At 37.7% G+C, this 17,884-nt stretch overlaps 1 protein-coding gene and 1 long non-coding RNA gene across 5 annotated transcripts in view; one reads left to right on the top strand and one right to left on the bottom strand.

Annotated features, from left to right (window-relative positions):
• Positions 1-1,000: 1,000 nt before the first annotated feature.
• Positions 1,001-4,392, bottom strand: LOC100848959 (uncharacterized). 2 transcript variants are annotated; one of them, XR_811837.4, is made up of 5 exons: positions 4,304-4,392; positions 3,785-3,884; positions 3,577-3,645; positions 3,149-3,383; positions 1,001-2,600 (listed from the first exon to the last, which is right to left on the bottom strand). It is a non-coding gene; the product is annotated as an uncharacterized lncRNA (long non-coding RNA). The 2 variants fall into 2 exon arrangements; XR_009490823.1 differs by having other exon boundaries at positions 1,001-1,230; positions 2,523-3,383.
• Positions 4,393-5,397: 1,005 nt separating this feature from the next.
• BRINP3 (BMP/retinoic acid inducible neural specific 3) overlaps positions 5,398-17,884 on the top strand; it is a 488,562-nt gene continuing 476,075 nt past the window's right edge. Inside the window, exon 1 of one of the 3 annotated variants that reach the window (XM_005216773.5) lies at positions 5,398-5,474. The gene's annotated coding sequence lies outside the window, so the exon portion shown is untranslated. 3 annotated transcript variants of the gene reach the window in all.

Raw genomic sequence — 17,884 nt, forward strand, 5'->3', positions numbered from 1 at the left:
CTAATGTCTTCATCACAATGCACAGTCTTAACTTCTGCATTTATTTCATAGTGTCTGCATGTGTGGGGTTTTTTATTTCTGAGGTAAGTCAGGGTCTATTTAAATAGCTTATTTTGAGATCCTGGCTTTCTTATTCATACAATCCCACTTTTTATATTGGCAGGAAATTTAAAATGTAGAAAATAGAAGTGACATGATGGAAAATGATGTTGCAGGTGATTGAAATTATCTATATTTTAAGGTTGTATTGTGTAGTTGAACATAGCCTAGTGAACAACCCAATGCACATACAAACAGAACACTGAGAATCTTTCCTGAGGAAGTAAAATTATGTCATGAAATATTCCCCAATCTTTGAGGACAGGGATGGAAGGAAAAGGGGAGGATAAAACACAGCAGAAAAAGAAAAAAAAATCTAGAGTGTTAGCAACAAAATAAACTTGGAGAAGACTGCAATACATTCATCTTTACACTACTTTTTCTCTCTTTCATTTATTGTTTAGCCCAATTTCAAAAACACTACTTGTTTAGCACGCGTTTGCCTACAATGTGGGAGACCCGGATTCGATCCCTGGGTCAGGAAGAGCTCCTGGAGAAGGAAATGGCAACCCACTCCAGTACTCTTGCCTGGAAAATTCCATGGACGGAGGAGCCTGGTAGGCTACTGTCCATGGGGTCGCAAACAGTTGGACACGACTGAGCAACTTCAATGTCAATAGAATTTAATTGATTCAGAATAATACTGCTAAGAAGTTAGGAAAACTATAAAATTCTCTGGATTAGTAGCTAGTGTATCATTACACTAATGACTTAATTTCTCTGGTTCTCATTTTTTTCATCATAATGAAAGTGACTAAGCTATCTTTAATACTCCTTCAAGTTCCAATACACTTTTTCTGAGATGTGAATATACTGGTCAGTTCATTTAGCAGCATATTGACCTTGTTTCTGAAATTTGGCCTTTGCACAATGGTGCTGGAGTAAATCAGACAGAGTTTTTGGTGAAATAGAAATAGCTTTATTTCTTTTGCCAACACAGAGGGCCACAGAGGGCTAATGCCACAGAGGAGACGATGTGTCCTACCATGGAGAGAATAGTTAGTAGTCTTATTTAAGTACTCAAGGAGCAGGGCACGATGAGCTTGTGTTCATTCTTCCGCTTGGTTGATAGGTGATTGGGAGTCAATATCATCAGCCTTCTGGTTCCAACCTGTCTGGAGGTCTCCCTGCCTATGGGCAGACAACAGTAACTACTTCCACCTGGTGGGGGTTTCAGTATCTGTAAAACAGCTCAAAAGATATAGTTCAGAATATTATCTATAGCCTTTGAGGAGGAACTAAGGTCCTTGACTTTGTTTAATGGCTAAAGTATTAGTTTGTCATGCTTGACTGTTTCTCTTTCTTTCTGCATCTTCTCACTTCTCTGATGAACTTTATTCCTTGACTAAAGTTTTTCTACAAAGGCAGGTGGAGGACATGTGTGTGGGTCTGTTCTGGGAAAGCCTCCTAGGGTCCTGCTCCATTACAATCTCATGAAATAAGACATGAAGATGCTTTCACACTTAGTAATTGAAGAAGTTTTAGACACTTTCAAAGAGAAAACTCTGAAATCAAAATAAGCATAAGACTAAAATGAATAAATTTAAACATTGTAACGAGGGCAACTATATATGTATAAATGTGAGTGTTACGTATGTATACAAGGAACAGTGTGACTGTACTTATCTCATTATAACCCATTTTTGTTACACATTTATTTCAGGTTAAAATAATCTGAAGTATATTGACACTTTTCTTCACAAGCAAATTGCTTCATAATTTCTCTAATTCAACATGTCTTGAATGTTGCTTTGTGTTAGCAATTTTAGTGGATTAATACATAAGAAATATATTAGGTAATACTCATATTCTTAAAAAAGATGGAGCCAGAATAACAGGCAAAACATTACCAGTAACAAAAACTGGCCAAAATACCAACTGCAGATGTACATGAAGATTACCCAGGAAAAGACAAGGTCAACATAAAAATAAAATGCATAACTTCTGAGTAAGGTCTAGGCTCAAACTTTCTTGCACTTAGGTAAAAACCAGTTAGGTGACAGCTCTATTTGGGGGTTGATCAAATATAATCATATCATCTAATATAATGTTAAAATACTCACATTATTTATTGATGTCTAAGTGCTGTAAACTCTTTAAAAGTTAAGGAACCATGGGTCACAGTATTTTTTCATCCTGTCCTATTTTTTTCTCTAAATATTTAAAAAAATATCAACCTCACATTTATTTCACACATGTGCTAAAAATGTTAATATTACTATTCTAAGTTGGGTTCTCAATAAATAATTCTATTTCCTTGAATAACAACTTAAATAGGTTTGAACGGCATATTGCAATTTTTATATAAAAAGTATGTTCTTTCAAACCACAACTGCTAGGTTTGTGTTTGTAATAAGTCATCCTCCTTGGGGGGACCTCCAATCTCCCTTGCCACATGTGTCTAAAAACATAGGGACACGCACAGAAATCATCCTTCTGGTAAAATGAGATGACTGAAGGAAACCTTCTGCTTTAGGACATCATTAGTAATGAAATACAGCCTGAGGAGAGAAAGAAAAAGAGTTATACAAACATGTCCTTTGTGAAAAAAATTTTTTCCTTACCTATTTTGATAGTAATGATAGCTACGGATTTGCACATGTGCACACCTACTTGGTTCTGGGATTTTACCCTAGCAAGTTCTAGAAAATTGATGATCAGAAATAAAGTCTATTTTTACTTTCTCATCCATGGAATTTTTCAGATGAGTTATTTCAGATGAGGTTAAGGGCAGTCTGTTTGTATCAGGACTACATTTTGTGACAGTTAAATAATCCATTATCATTAAAACTGAGGATAAGGAGTTTACAGTGGAAAGAATGATAACAATGGAGGAAAAAGTGAATATGAGTAGTTCACCATAAATCATGTTCTTGAACTCAAAATTGCAACAATTTCCTTTAGAGCAGGTCTCCTTTAAGTATTCACCTCTGAAGTGGTCAGTAGCAAAACCCAGTTCATACAATTTGCAAGCTTTGTGATTCTGAGCACCAAGTGACACATGATGTCAACACAATCAACCTTTGGCTCCTCCCATTCCTCCACCTACCCATTCTCCAGGCAGAAGTCTCTGCAGGCTGGGGGTGCTGTAGACTCAGGAAAGCCAGAGGACTGGATGAATTCACAGGTATCACCAGGACATGCAAAAGCCTATTCTGGACCTTATAAGTTTATATCCGGTGCAAGAATTGGAAGGAAGGTGCACACATTTGTATAACGTTTCTATGACTTCATCTTTCCTGCCCCCCCCAAAAAAGGGGGGGCGATTCACATTATTTCTGAAACTGAGAAAATATTATATTTTAGAACATGGTCAAGCTATATGAAAAGCATAGACACAGACCCCAAACTATTTTCTTTATTTTCAGAAAGGAAAATTTCAGTAAGAAATCAGGGAGATATTTAACTAGTCATTTAGCAAGCAAGCAGGCATCAGCTTTATCTGAGTTTCTACTTTGAATGCAGGAAATTTAGGACCTTAAAGCCTTCACACTGCCTTCTTCAAGCCCTCTTTCTTCAAATTCATCCTTACAAGCTCCGACTCTCCTAGGAAGAAGGAAAAGAAAAATTCCACTGACCCGGCTCGTGATTTACATACAGAGAGCAAATAAATGAATGGAGTGGGGGATGGGGCAGTGAGAAGCAATGCGTTTCCTTTTCAACCGCAGAAAATAAGATTACTTACCAAGAACATTTTTATCCAGGGCAAATGTTTATTCCCTCTTTCATTTGGCGCCTCAGTCTCTGCAAGAAATCAATTTCCACTCTACCTTTCCCTCTTATTTCTAAAAAAAAAGAAAAAAGAAAAGAAAGAAAAGAGAGGCGAATAATGCTTAAGCTTCGGGGTCCGGCGGAAGATAAGAGGGCAAAAGACTCCCACGGCGCTCTTTACCCAGACCCTAGCGCTGAGAGTGAATCCCTGGGGGCACGGAGGGAACCTCTCTAAGGAGGGTGTGTGTGTCTGAAGGGGTGCGGGTGGCACGGGGGTGCATTTCACTGCCAAAATCTAAATCATTTGCAAAGAGAATCACCAGCCCCTCGGTCGCACAAGCAATTCCCTGGGGGAAGTAGGAGGCAAATAGAAAAGGGAAGTTCCTGAAAGAGAGAGAGAGAGAGAGAGAGAAGCTGGGATTTGGGTTCGGGGTTTGGGTTTAGAGAAGCGATGGGGCGGTAGAGGAAAGGGGAAGAGTCAAGCTTGTCTTACCGGATCGATCAGGCGATCGTTTGTGCGGTACAGGGCTATGAACATGGCCAGATAATGCATTCGGCAGCAAAGCCATTTCTGACTCACTCTCCCTCCGTTAACAGTGCAGGAATCAGAGGGGGCGCGGGAGACTCGCAGCCTGCCACCCTCTCCCCCCAGGGACAGGGACGATTCTCAGAACCTCAAAAGCTCTAGCTGCTAAAGTGAGGCATTTGGAGCTGAGGTTCCCGATGGAAGTCCATTGCCTGGAGTCCCGGGGAAGCAGGATTCGCCCGAGGAAGCAGGACCTGGGAGGGCTCCTGCCGCCGCCGCCGCCGCTTCCAGCCGCGGTTCCCGGGTCCCCTGCCTACGCCTCCCAGCCCTGCGCCCCCGGAAGCGCCCGGGAGACCCGGCCTCCTCCGCATCTTCAGCCCCCCAGGCCAATCCTCGAGAATCCGGCCATCCTAAAGTGAACACAGGGGTTTATCTGGGGGGCTCGGTGGAGTTGGGCTTCCTTACTACGCCTCCCTCCGTTGCTGCGAGGGAAAGAAAGGGAGATCCTAGTGGAATGCACTGATGGAATACTGTTAATCCTAATAATAATGTTCCCAGCACAGGTAACTCTTAAAGAACTGAGAGAGGGAAGATCTGAGCAGGATTTCCGAAGCGGTGCCCTCTTGAATTCTCATTGGATCCTCCCGAGCAGACTAAATCTCTCTTGCTGCCCTATCTATCAGGATGACTACAGCTTCGCTCACTAGTTCTCTCTTTATCTCGCTGTCTTCAACACATCTTTTTACTTCTCTTCGCAGATTTATCTGTAGTCCACCTTCTGGTCTCTGGGGTTACACAGCTTCTATTTTCCCGCACGGTCTGGGGCTGTACAGTCCGTAAATTTTCACTTTGCCTGCCTAAGGATCACCACAAATAAGCCTCCCCCCTCCCTCTTCTCACTCCCCCACCCCCAATAAAAGGCACCTCTTTCACATTTTGCCTCCCTTCCTTGGGGCTTCCTGGCTTTCCGTGTAACTGGTTTTTACTTGGTTACATGCCACCAGGAACTGCTGATTATTTCAAAGTTCCACCAGCCTGAAGCTCATCACTCTACCTTGCTTTGGAAGATCATGGAATATCTGTTGGAATTCTGGATGTATTTTTCTCACAGTCTTCTTGCTTCCTGAAATTTCCACTGGTAAGTTCTTCTCTTCATATGTGATTAGAAACTTACTGCTAGTGTTATTTTTGATAAACCTGTGTGTTTAAAAAATGTCTCATGTCTTACATTTTTGTCACTTTCAGAACCCAAAGATCTATGTGACCCTGTTGATTAATTAGTATGTTACTTGCAATTGTGCTACTACGATACAGCCCATGTAATGAATCACCCCATCCCTTTTTACATTCTTTATTTCTGCACTCATTTATGTTCAGGTTATAGGAAACATTAACCATCCCTCCCTCCACCCCCCAGCCGCACCCCCCCACCGCACCCCGCAATGCTTCTTGGCATATATTCTTGTGCCATTTGAAAGATCAAATTTTATACGTTTGTCTAAGAGTGAGCTTAAAACAGACCTGCTGACAATCGCAGGGTCTGAGAAAGTTCACTAGTTCCTGATCTTTAGAAGGTTGTTCAGGTCACTATTTGCTCATTGTAAGCAATTACATGACTAGGGAGGACTTTCCTAAAGTGTATTTTTGTGGGTTCAGGATATCAAGCACTAAAATCCACTGTATGGTAACAAGAGGAGTGTGAGTTTTGAGTGCACCATTTTTTTTTTTTTTTTTAACAACATCCCAAATCACACATGAACACATTATTTTGGGTGTTGTATTTAAAATCGGGCATCACACTTGGGAGTACATTTTCAATTTTGTGAATTTAGCCTGTGAACAGTTAATTGGACACAGAGTGCTCATTTCAGAGGAAGAGAACTATCAGAAGCAAGTACTGATTATATTGGTTGTAATCACTGAAATTCAGGGACAGGCTTTATAGGAAAAAATTAATTGCCTCACTCTTCACACTTGTTCAACCCCTAGACTCATTTTTAATAAGGATGTTAATATGTCAGTGTTTTATTTTTTTTTCACTTTTATGAGCAATTTTATGGGCTAAACTGACAGTTAAGATTACCACTTCCCTTTTAAGTATAGCTGTGTTGAGAAACATTTAAATCTCAGCTTTTACTTCACACATTGACAAGGACACAGTATTTATTTAATGCCAAACATGAATGTATCATCAGTCATCCCTAATGCATAGAGATTTTTTTCCCCCTCTGCGAATCCCCCGCCCCCAGTAAAAACAAGTTGCTGGTTTCTATATTTCTGATGGATAGAGGTGAAAACCTATTGTTCAAGCCCTTCCCCCCCCCCTTCTTTCTTTTCTTTCTTCTTTAAAAAAAAATTCTCAGAAAGAACTATTTCTGTCGTCATTGATGACTGACTCGACAACCTATATATTTTTTTTTTTTTTTTTAATTCAAGAGCCCTTTTAGCTTCCAGACAGAAAAGTACTCCAGCTGCAGCGACACCCCATCCCCCAGTCTCGGGATTCAAGGGCTTTCCCCCCCTGGCTCCCAGCGAGAAAACTGGGCTGCCTGTGGTCCGCACCGCTTGGCGCCCCTCACCCGTCACTAGTTTCTACCTGGTCTCCTTCCCAGCCTGGTCGTTCTGCCAGACAAGTGCCATCAGCGTCCGAGATTTCAGCTGAAGAAACGAGGTCTTAGCATAATTCACCAATTCAAACATCCTCTTTGGCGGACTGCTGCTGTTGCGCAGGAGTGGAGGGAGGGAAGGAAAAAAAAAAAAAAATCCAACTTTCAGTGCAGTCAGATCTTTGCTTCTTAACGTAGTCTACCCCAGTAAGGCACAGACGTAAGGTACTTAGGTAAGTGCGTTTTCCTGTATCCTAACCTGAAACTCAAGTTGGTGGAGGGGAGGTGTGCGTCTAGCAGGCTCGTACCGCCAAAGGCGCTTTCGCCGGGTGGGGTAGCAACAGGCGACTCGCCTGGAGGTTTCTCCGCAGCTGGTGGCAACGCCTAAACTACCTGGGCTCCGGGGGCGCGGAGGACACGGGGCTGGGTGGACCAGGCTGCCCGGGCTGGGCGCCGGGAGTGGGGACGACTCGCCCGGGTGGAGACGGTACCCTGCGCCCCGCCCGCCCCGCAGGCACAGCCTTGGCTCTCGGCCCCTGCGGCGAACGTGCGCCCGTCGTGGGCATCGCAGCCCCGGAGCCGGGAGCGCGCTAGGGGTGCTTCCTTACTTCCCGCTCCATTGCCAGCCTTCCTCCCGCCGGTTTTGAGCAAAACCGCTTTTCTGTGAGAGAGGCCAGATTTGGTATGAGAATTCCTCATCCGCTCCCATCTGCGTTTCTATTTATTTTTTATTATTATTTTTGATGAGCTGTGACTAAGATTAAGACTTGACGGCTCTCCAGCATGACTGCCTCAAAAAAAAAAAAAAAAAGTCGCCGTCTGCATCTGTCCGCTTAGCTGGGTTTAGAAGAGCTAGCTGACTTCTTGGGCTCTGTGGGAAAGTGTAGCTGACCGTCACACCCTCTCCTGCTTCAACAACTCGCAGGGATCTAGCGGGCGGGAGGGGTGGAGGAAAGGAGTTGGATGTCAACTTGGAGCCAGAGGTTGGAATGGAAGTGTAAAGCAAACCGTAGGGATTGGGAGTCTTTCAGCTTCTATTACCCCCACTTGAGAGTTAGGATTTTCTGTTTCTGTCCCCCTTTCCTGGAGGTGGGGCGCGAGGTAGGAGGGTCCAGGCTGGGCGCGCTCGCCTCCGGCGTCCACCCGAGAGGGGGTGGTGCTTCCCGGCCGCTAGAGAAGCTGGATCTGCAGCCGAACGGTGGCTGAGAGTTGAAGTCTCCGATGGCTGTTGTCCTAGTCCCCAGGAGTTGAGCCCAGAGAGCCTTCTCCTTTGCACCAGGTCAGGAACGTGAGCAGCCCTTTGAGGCAGAGACCTCCCTTGGACGGGAATCCGACTAGGAAACGCTGGGGAGGCTGCTACCTCCGAGGATAAGATGCATGTTTCCAGCTGTGTGAAATGACCACCCGAGGCTTGAAAAGGCGTAGAGGTGACTGGGGTTGCGAAATAACCCTACTATTGCTTACAAATAGTCTAGCCAGTCAAATATAAGCAAAGAAGAAAGCACCAGTGTCTAAAACTGTCACAGCCGCTTCGAAGACAGATGATCAGATTTGGGGGACTTTTTTTCTTTTGCGTGCCATTTAGATTTATCATCATGCAGTTAAGCAGGTAAGAACTGAATGTCTATATTTTATTGACAATGAGATAACCTGTGTTTGACCCCTCCCGTGACAATTTTTTCCCCTGTTTGAAGCGATGGGTTATATGTATTTTCAAATGGGTCTGCTATGATGCATAACTTCGTAATATTTGTATTCATGAGCCGTTTAAATCCATTTCAATGTTTAACATTCATTCATTTGAGTGTTCAAGGTACATTTACTTAAATATCTAACAATGTTACAGAAATCATAAACTGGGCCAAGGTGAGAGGAACAAATGGAGAGGGTAGACATCAGAAGAAGGAATGTAGAACCCAAATGAAGGAAGTAAGGAAGTAGTTGCAGAAATGCCTTAAAACTGCTTCTTGTTAAGGTCACAGACCTGAATACATAAAGGACAGCTGGAGAACTATTCAGGGCATCTTCAAACAGCAATTTAATTCTGACTACTTGAGGGAAATTTATTGGGGGGTATTTTCATGTAATTTTCTTAATTAAAAAAAAAATTAGAGTAGATATGGGTTGTGTTGTCAAATACGGTGAGAAAAGAGCTTGCCCTAAGGTAAGATATGTTTGACCCCAGTATAGAAATCTTTGAGCTTAGGAGACCAGTGGGAAACCGAAAAATACAATATAAACAATTTTTTCCATTATGAAAAATCTCCCATAAATAAGACTTTTAAAATTCCAAGTTTTGTAGATGTATAATGTTACCAGCCAATAGATTTCTTCCACTCTCAGATTTAACAACCATCCCCCCCCCCAAAAAAAAATCTCAATTAAAATGCTAAAACTCAATTTGAAGAACTTCTGTTATTATTATTGATATTGTTTTGTTATGTTATGCTAATATGTTTAAGGAGTCTGGAGTCCCCACACAGTGAAGCAAAAAGAAATATTAATAAGGTACAATCCTAAAACTGTTCCATTTATTTCTAACAGTTTTTCTTCTCTAAGAAATCATATACTTTAAGATTTTTCTCTGGAAATATTTTAAGTGCTTACATTTATTGATGTAGATCTCTGATCAATAATTTTCTGCTTGTAAGGCTCACTGATAACATATTGAAGACATATGAAAGATAATTGCAACTTTGGGTCATAAAATTGCAAAGTTATAGTGCTTTTCTTAGTTTGATGCAAGAGGTAGTTTTTACTCCACTGGAAAAAGTAATTCATCGATGAATTCCACTTTCTTAGTTCTTTTGCATTTTATCTTCTAGAGTTCTATTGTAGTGAACATGACATTATTATATATTATATTACATATGTATGTCCACTTTTGGGTGAGTGTGGAGGCATTGATTTTAAATTACATTGCTCTAATAGTATTTTAAAATAAAATAAGCATGATACCATATGATAGATTTCACTTATCATTTAATCAGATAATATGTCATTTCAGTTTCTCATGAGCTATTTTCTCTTAATAAACTCAACATTGTAATGGAAATGTACAGTTTTATAAAGTATAATACATTTTGATTTTAATCATGCTGAAAGATTGGTATATGATAGTGAAGTAAATCAAACCTAAGAAGGATGAAACCATTGGGATTCTAAGAGTGTCTGTGCGTGATTGTGTCTGTCATACACATACATGCATGCATGAAATTAGCCTTACTGCTAGGTTTGTGTGTTCTTTAAATAAAAGAGACTTTCTTTTCAAGATAGTGCCTTTGTGTTTTTCTCTCTACAAGTGCAAAGAGTCAACTGATAGAACTTCAAAACTTTGATGCTTTCTTATCAACCTATGCTTCCGTTTCCTATGTTACTTGTTACTTTGATCTTTTTCATATTAGCTCCCAAATGAGTAATTACTGACCAGAGTAGGTGTCTAAAATTTAAATCATTTAGAAAATTGAGTATTAGTATCAGAAGCTCAAAGTTCAGACACAAAGAGTAATGTAAAGATTATCTGTGTCAACTTTTGAACAAACATCTTTTATTAAAAAATATCCCAAAGGTATCTGTATATTATGACTATGACTTATGATTAATGAGGTCTTCTAGCATTTTTCTTTTTACCTCTAGTAGTGGGTTATTGTGAAAGTAGAGAGAGATGGATCTGAGATTCCTTCCTCAGTTTTATTTTTAGTTCCGCCTCACTAATGGGATCCTAGTAAGATTTCTGTCTACTCTTTACACTCCTTATCTCTCACATAGTTAAAAACACCAGAGTGTTATTGTAGAAAAAAAATGACCCTAAATAAGGATGCTTTAAAAAGATAAATGTTGTGGAGACAATATATATTTTTCAAAAGGTATCATTTGCATTTGATTTTTTTTTGGTTTGTTTTCTGATAAAACTCTCCATGAAAGAAGTAATGTTGACTCAACTTTAAAATATATATATATATATAGTACCAAATATTCTTGGTTTGTTTTTATGGTGTCTAATGAGTTTACATAATGTTTCTTTTATTTTGATATCATATAGCTTAGAAAGAGAAAAGCTTACTCCTTAAGACACATTAGTTTTTACGACTTTAATCCTGTCTGTCTTGGGAGAAGAGTCACTTTTACAAAAATAGTTGTTCTTGACTGGCTTTTCACTGTCATTTAGTGAAAGTCTGATTTCTTAGCAAGTTTATATTATTAACTTGTTGATTTCTCTCAGATTATTTGAAAGCAAGATCAAAATATATTCATATAACAACTTTCATAGTGAATAAACTTGAGAAAATCATACCGGTAATTTCTATCATTTATCAACTCATATTCAGCTTACCAGAAGTAATTAGGTGACATCTAGCATTGTTGGTGTTTTAATTTAGCAATTACTTGGAAAATTTCATTTAGACATTTAGTAGTGTAACTCTGACCAGAGTTGCATGTGCTGTTATTTAGTTTTATGATTTTAATGTTTACAATTCATGAGTTCTAAAGAAGAGCAAAAGAAAAAAGAAATGTGCTTAATATCATTGATTGCTAATGGATGGTCTTGACTCTTAAAAGAAAAGGATGGTGTAAAGATGTTTATTCCATTCTATAAGAGTAAAAGATTCTCTAAAGATGAAATTTAATCATGAACACTAATGGCCTTTTTACTGAAAATATATCTAGAAGTTCTGATCTAGCTTTTTTTTTCTTAGCAATATCAAATAGCCACTCTAAGCATTTTATACTGGTCATCAAATATCCTCATCAATAACATTTTAAAGCTTTTATCGCTATCATTTCAAGGATATTTGATGGGTTATTAAGAATATTTATATCCAATTACTTATTTGCAGACCTATCCAGTTACAAAGTTTCCATAGATAACTATTTCATAAGCTATGAATTAGCTCTTCTATATTTATGTTTGAAATAAAGTATTCATGCAAACAGTTCTGGGATATTTCTCAATTTCATATTCAAAGTAGCAAATCATGAATAACTATTAGATGCTCTAATTGAAATAAACACAGTGATAATTTTCTAACCAGTTTCTTTTCCCCCAAAGATTAAAAGATATAACTAATATACTTTCAGTGAGCTGAGTAGATTTTATTTTATCTTAACATAAATAATTGTGTTAAATTTTAATTGTTTATTTTTAACCAAGAAAGCATAAATTCAGATGTGAAAATATGACATGCAATCTAATAATTAGGAATCTTATAGAATCTTTCTTCCATATTCACTGTTATTTCTTACAATTTATAATTTCTCACATTTTTAATTTTTTAAGTTTAGAGTTACAAATGGTAGTTTTCCTCAATGTAACCTATATTAACTTATATTTTAGGAGCATTTGTATTACTGCATAAACCCTAATTTTCTCAGATGTGGATGACTTTAAAAGCACCAAAGGCATAACAAATTTGTTTCAATAGCTAATAAAGAAACTACCATGCTACAGTTCCAGCAAATTAAATCTATAAAATACATATTTATTGATTAAATTAATAAATATGTTAACATTACATTCAAATGTATTGTAGTTCTCTGCTACAGAAGAATTATTGTTTCATAATGGTGTGTTTCATTTAAATTCCATTATAGATTTATTGTGAAAGAATGCTTATAGTTAGACTTTTTCTTCCTGATTTCTGTGAGTATCAGCCAACCTCATCAGGACTGAGCTTTTTTTTATTAACTTTTCTGGAGTCTTGCATTTTGTTAATTTTAAAAGCTATCTCTAGAATATTGCACCATTAAAAAACAATCTAGCCTTGGGAAGACCAGAATTGAGTAAGCATGCATTTTAGTTTTTAAGTGTCAAATAGTGACTCACTACTTCATAGTTTCATTAAACACTCTCACAACTTAAATACATGATCTTTAAAACATTTCAAATGATGTTCTTGAAAAGAAGCCGTTTTAGGAAAGTGATTAAATCAAATCAAGGAGTAAATTTAAATGTGTTCACTCAAGTATCAAAATATGAAATCGCATATTTATGCAGGTTGCTTATCATGAGTCCTTTGTAATTTGTAATATCTTTGATATGGATGTACTTTTAAGATACAAGGATTTGTAACTGCTTTTAGTTATGCAATTTAATACTGTGTATAGAAGCGCCTTCTGAGGTAGCCAAAGTAAATATAGAACAAAAGTTAATTCAATCACTGAGTTTCTGAGATAGATAATATATTTAACTGGCTTTCCTATCTTTGTGTGGCAATATTTCTAATGGTTTTAAAAAATCAGCCCCGTAAATGTATGTACAGAGATGGTGGAATAGTCTTTTTCAGAAGTGAATACCTCAAATAGTAATGAACAAAATCTAATTATTCACAAGAAAATCATTAAAGATTGAATAAAGCACACACTAGAGTTGTAAAAAAAATGCTCCTTTATGATAATTAACCGATACTTTTCTCAACATTTTCTTATATAACATCAAATATATTAATATACAGACCAAGTCTAGCTTACTCAAAACATTTAAATTGAGTGGTTTTACTTGAATTTACTATGAGAATTTCTAATTATTCATTCAGGCCTGTCACCAGAATACAAAGTTTCAATACATTATATACATGTGATAAAATATTTTCAAGATTATACATCAAATAATGTGGAATAAGACTAGAGTTTCCAAAATTGAATAGTCTAGAATAAAAATGAATTGCCAATGATCGTTTAACAACAGCGACAGATTAGAAAGTATATTTTCTGTTTCTTATTACTAATTTCACTCCTAATGAGCTTTTTAACCAACTTGTTAATTTGAGTTCAAAACCTGTCTTGAGTAAGCAATTTTTGATAGGATGTGCATTTTTTTGATTTGTAAGTTATACTCTGTTCCACTTTTTAAATTTTCCCAATCACTCAAAAACAACACTTTTTTTTTTTTTTGAAATGTGAACTGAGAGAAATGAATCCAGTCTTCACTGTGAATTTAAACTTAAAATTCATAGCTAAGAAAAACAATCCTGAGTAATTTCTTAAGAAGCACAAAGTTATTCTTGAAGCCTCTTTTTTGACTAAAGTACTTATTTTCAGCATCTTCTCACCTCTGAGTGGAACTTCTAGTCTTACATTGCTACTCCCAAACATATACATTTTTGCAACACCTTGTCTGCTTATTTGGGAACTTGTAGATCAAGGGCAGATTATTTTAAATGTATAGTTTTCTTTATACTTCAGCTAAAAGAGTAACACCAATTATGTTTGAATAGTGACATAACTGTGGCGAAAAATAACTTGCAGCATCCATGTTTCCTCTTAGAGTGAACTCTAACAGGTTTTCTTGTGTCTCTTCCATCCATCCATGAAATGTGAACATTTAAACACGTCTCTTCTTTAACCAATTTAAAAGACAAAACAACAAATTACAATCTATGAAGGTAGGCCAGGAAGATATGAAAGATCACTCATGTCATGAGAACTATTTCAACCTATCCTTGACAGTGTCTCTTTAAGGAAATCAATTCTGATTTAGAGTAAAAACAGCAACTCCAACATAAACTGTGATTAACTATTAAATATATTTCTTTCTCACCAGTAACATTGAATCAGTAAGGTAAACCAAAGTTTAGTGTAGGGTCACATGATTCTTTCATCACAAAAATGATAACAATTTGACTGACTTTACTGTCTTTTAAATATAGATTTGCAAAGGTCTGAGCTGAAGATAACAATGTATTTGCTCAGCATTGAAACTGGACAGTTATTAACTATTTATTAAATTTTTTTCTATTACCAGATTTTGGTTTCAGATAAGTCCTGCAATATTGATTCCTATGTTTATTATTTAGAAAGTATTCTTGGCCAGTTCAGACAGTATGATTTTAAAAATTATTGGGAGTGGTTAAGACTTCACCTTCCAATGCAGTGGATGTGGATTCCATCTCTGGTCAGGGAGCTAGTATCCCACATGCCTGGTGGCCAAAAAAACAAAACATAAAAAAAGAGGCAATATTGTAACAAATTCAATGAAGACTTAAAATTACCTCTAGTATGTACATGACATGCTAGGTATTAGCTTATATTCAAGTTTCTCTGTATCTGATACAGTAATGCCCCATTTATTCTTTCTTATAAAATTCTTCAAAACCTGCCTGGCTCTTCTTATATAAAAACTTTTTAATAATCTAGATTTCCTTTAAAAATAGATTTACTTTACTTTTCGTTTTAAACTTAGTATCTTAAGTTCTTTATATCTCCCTGAATGTGGAGACAGTTTGAGCTATTTTAGCAGTTAAAGTAATTTATTGCCAAGAGTGGTCCTTGAAAATACCAAATGTTTTCACAATTCTGTGTTGGGCAATGATGGGGAAAGCAGGTGTTCATATTTAGAAAAAAGTTTAGTTACACAAGCTAGAATATATTGCCAACGCCAGGCACTGTAAGGATAGTTACCAATGCAAACATAGACCATCCCAGCATCTCTGGCAAACTGGATAAGCAAAAGTCCATTGCCGAAGACTCATTCTTTAATTAGAAGTACCCAGAGGTCTGAATCGGAGTAGGGAATGGCAACCCTCTCCAGTATTCTTGCCTGGGAAATCCCATGGACAGAGGAGTCTGGCAGGCTATAGTTCACAGAGTCGCAGAAGTATTAGACACAGCTTAGTGACTAAACAAGAGCAACACAAACGTTCTGACACTATTAGATGCTGGTTCAGAATAAATTGGAGAACAGCAGACAAAGATTTAACGGCTTGCTGATAGATTGGTTTGTTTGCTGTAGATCACATCTTTTTGTGATTTTTGTTTTTTTTTAAAGAAATATTTAATGGACATCTGATCCACCGAGTGAACTAGGGTAAAGCTTGGGAATATAACAATGAAAAGACACACTTGTGCTTAAGAGGCATATTTTTTTATTTTTTGCTATTTGAAGTATGCTTAGAAATAATCCACAAGGCAAATGTAATGCTTGATCACTCATTGTATTTTCACACATGTCCAATTTTGATATTGTAAATATAATTATGTTTAAGAGAAAGAGATAGTTGTCAAATTCCTCAGTTTACAGATAGGTCAGTAAAAAAATGTATTTTCTATCTATAATATTAAAGGATAACTATTAAAGAGACATGGAAGAACAAGCAGGGTTCTGCAAATAAAGTCATACTGATTTAGTTGACATCTGAGTCTGTGGTGATTCATTTGTTTCAATGTTAGCTTTTTTTAGTGGAAACATTTTCAATGGCTTATGCCTTTTGATTTTTAGGACTTACAGTGAAAGGAAAATCATATTAACATTGCAAAAATTCACTTTACAAATTTAATTTTCTTATTTTATCTTGTATTTATTGAGGACTCCCCCTGTTTCCGGTTCTTTTCTTGGTGGTACAGATGCATCCCTGGTGGCTCAGATGCTAAAGAATCCACCTGCAATATGGGAGACCTGGTTTGATCCCTGGGTTGGGAAGATCCCCTGGAGGAGGGCATGGCAACCCACTCCAGTATTCTTGCCTGGAGAATCCCTATGGACAGAGGAGCCTGGTGGGCTGCAGTCCATGGGATCTCAAAGAGTTGGACACGGCTGAGTGACTAAGCATAGCACAGCACACAGCATAGATACATTAGTGAATCAAATAACACAAATCGTTGCCTCATGTTGTTTATACTGGAATTAATTGTTACATTATTACAGGCATTTCAGGAATTATTATACTATTATAGGAACTATTATCCTGTAAGTTGAATGATCCCTATAACCAGAATTAGAAGATAAATTTAGGAGTGCACTGACAATGTTTATAACCACACTGTCTTAGGTTGTTTTTGGTGGTTTTATTGCTAAGTTGTGTCTGACTCTTGGGACCCCATGGACTGTCACCTGCCAGGCTCCTCTGGCCATGAGATTCTTCAGGCAAGAATACTGGAGTGGGTTGCCATTTCCTTCTCCAGGGGATCTTCCCAACCCAGGAATTGAACCTGGGTCTTCTGCACTACAGGCAGGTTCTTTACCAACTGAGTGACTAGGGAAGCCCTCTCTTATGTTTGAAGTCGAATATTTTCATTTCCTTGCAAATGAATATAAAGAAACTGAATATTATTATTTTAAAAGAGTTTTCTATGGCTAAAACAATACAGTTCTTTGAAAAAACTTTTTAATAATTTTATTAAATTTTCTTTGAAACTTCCTTGCTGCTACTGCTGCTAAGTCACTTCATTCGTGTCCGACTCTGTGCGACCCCATAGACCGCAGCCTACCAGGCTCCACCGTCCCTGGGATTCTCCAGGCAAGAACACTGGAGTGGGTTGCCATTTCCTTCTCCAAAGCATGAAAGTGAAAAGTGAAAGTGAAGTCGCTCAGTCGTGTCCCACTCTTTGCGACCCCATGGACTGAAGCCTACCAGGCTCCTTTGTCCATGGGATTTTCCAGGCAAGAGTACTGGAGTGGGGTGCCATTGCTTTCTCCAGGTTGCCATTGCCTTCTCCACATACTATTTTTGTGTGTGGGTGACTTCGGATTATACACTTCTATTTGTGTTTCTCAGTATAGAGACTTCTAATTCAAAAACTCATTTCACCTTCTAGGCCTGGTTAACTTCAAAGCAAGTTTTAGTCTTATTAAAGAGCAAGAGATTTATTGTCCATTTGGTTACCAAACTCCAAGATTTCTGAACTTCATCCCGGTTATTATGTTTTAGTCTTAGAATACATCATTGAGCCTTTATCAACAGTAGTTCAGATACCTTAGCTAAGCAACAAGTTAGGATTATACTTTCAATTTTTACTCAGGCTCACCATAAATATATATTTTTTATAAAGCATTTCTAAAGCTTTGCAAAACTGTAACTGAGGCTGTTGTACATAAAGGCAGGAACAAAAGGTTTATTATCTTTGCACATGCATGAATTTGCACAGAGTATGTTTTTTTCAATTAACTTTTTTCATCAGATTCCCTATAAACTTGCATTTTTGTGGCAGAATTCTTTTACTGACAAGA

Source organism: Bos taurus, chromosome 16 (genome assembly GCF_002263795.3).
Source record: "Bos taurus isolate L1 Dominette 01449 registration number 42190680 breed Hereford chromosome 16, ARS-UCD2.0, whole genome shotgun sequence".
Lineage (NCBI taxonomy): Eukaryota > Metazoa > Chordata > Mammalia > Artiodactyla > Bovidae > Bos > Bos taurus.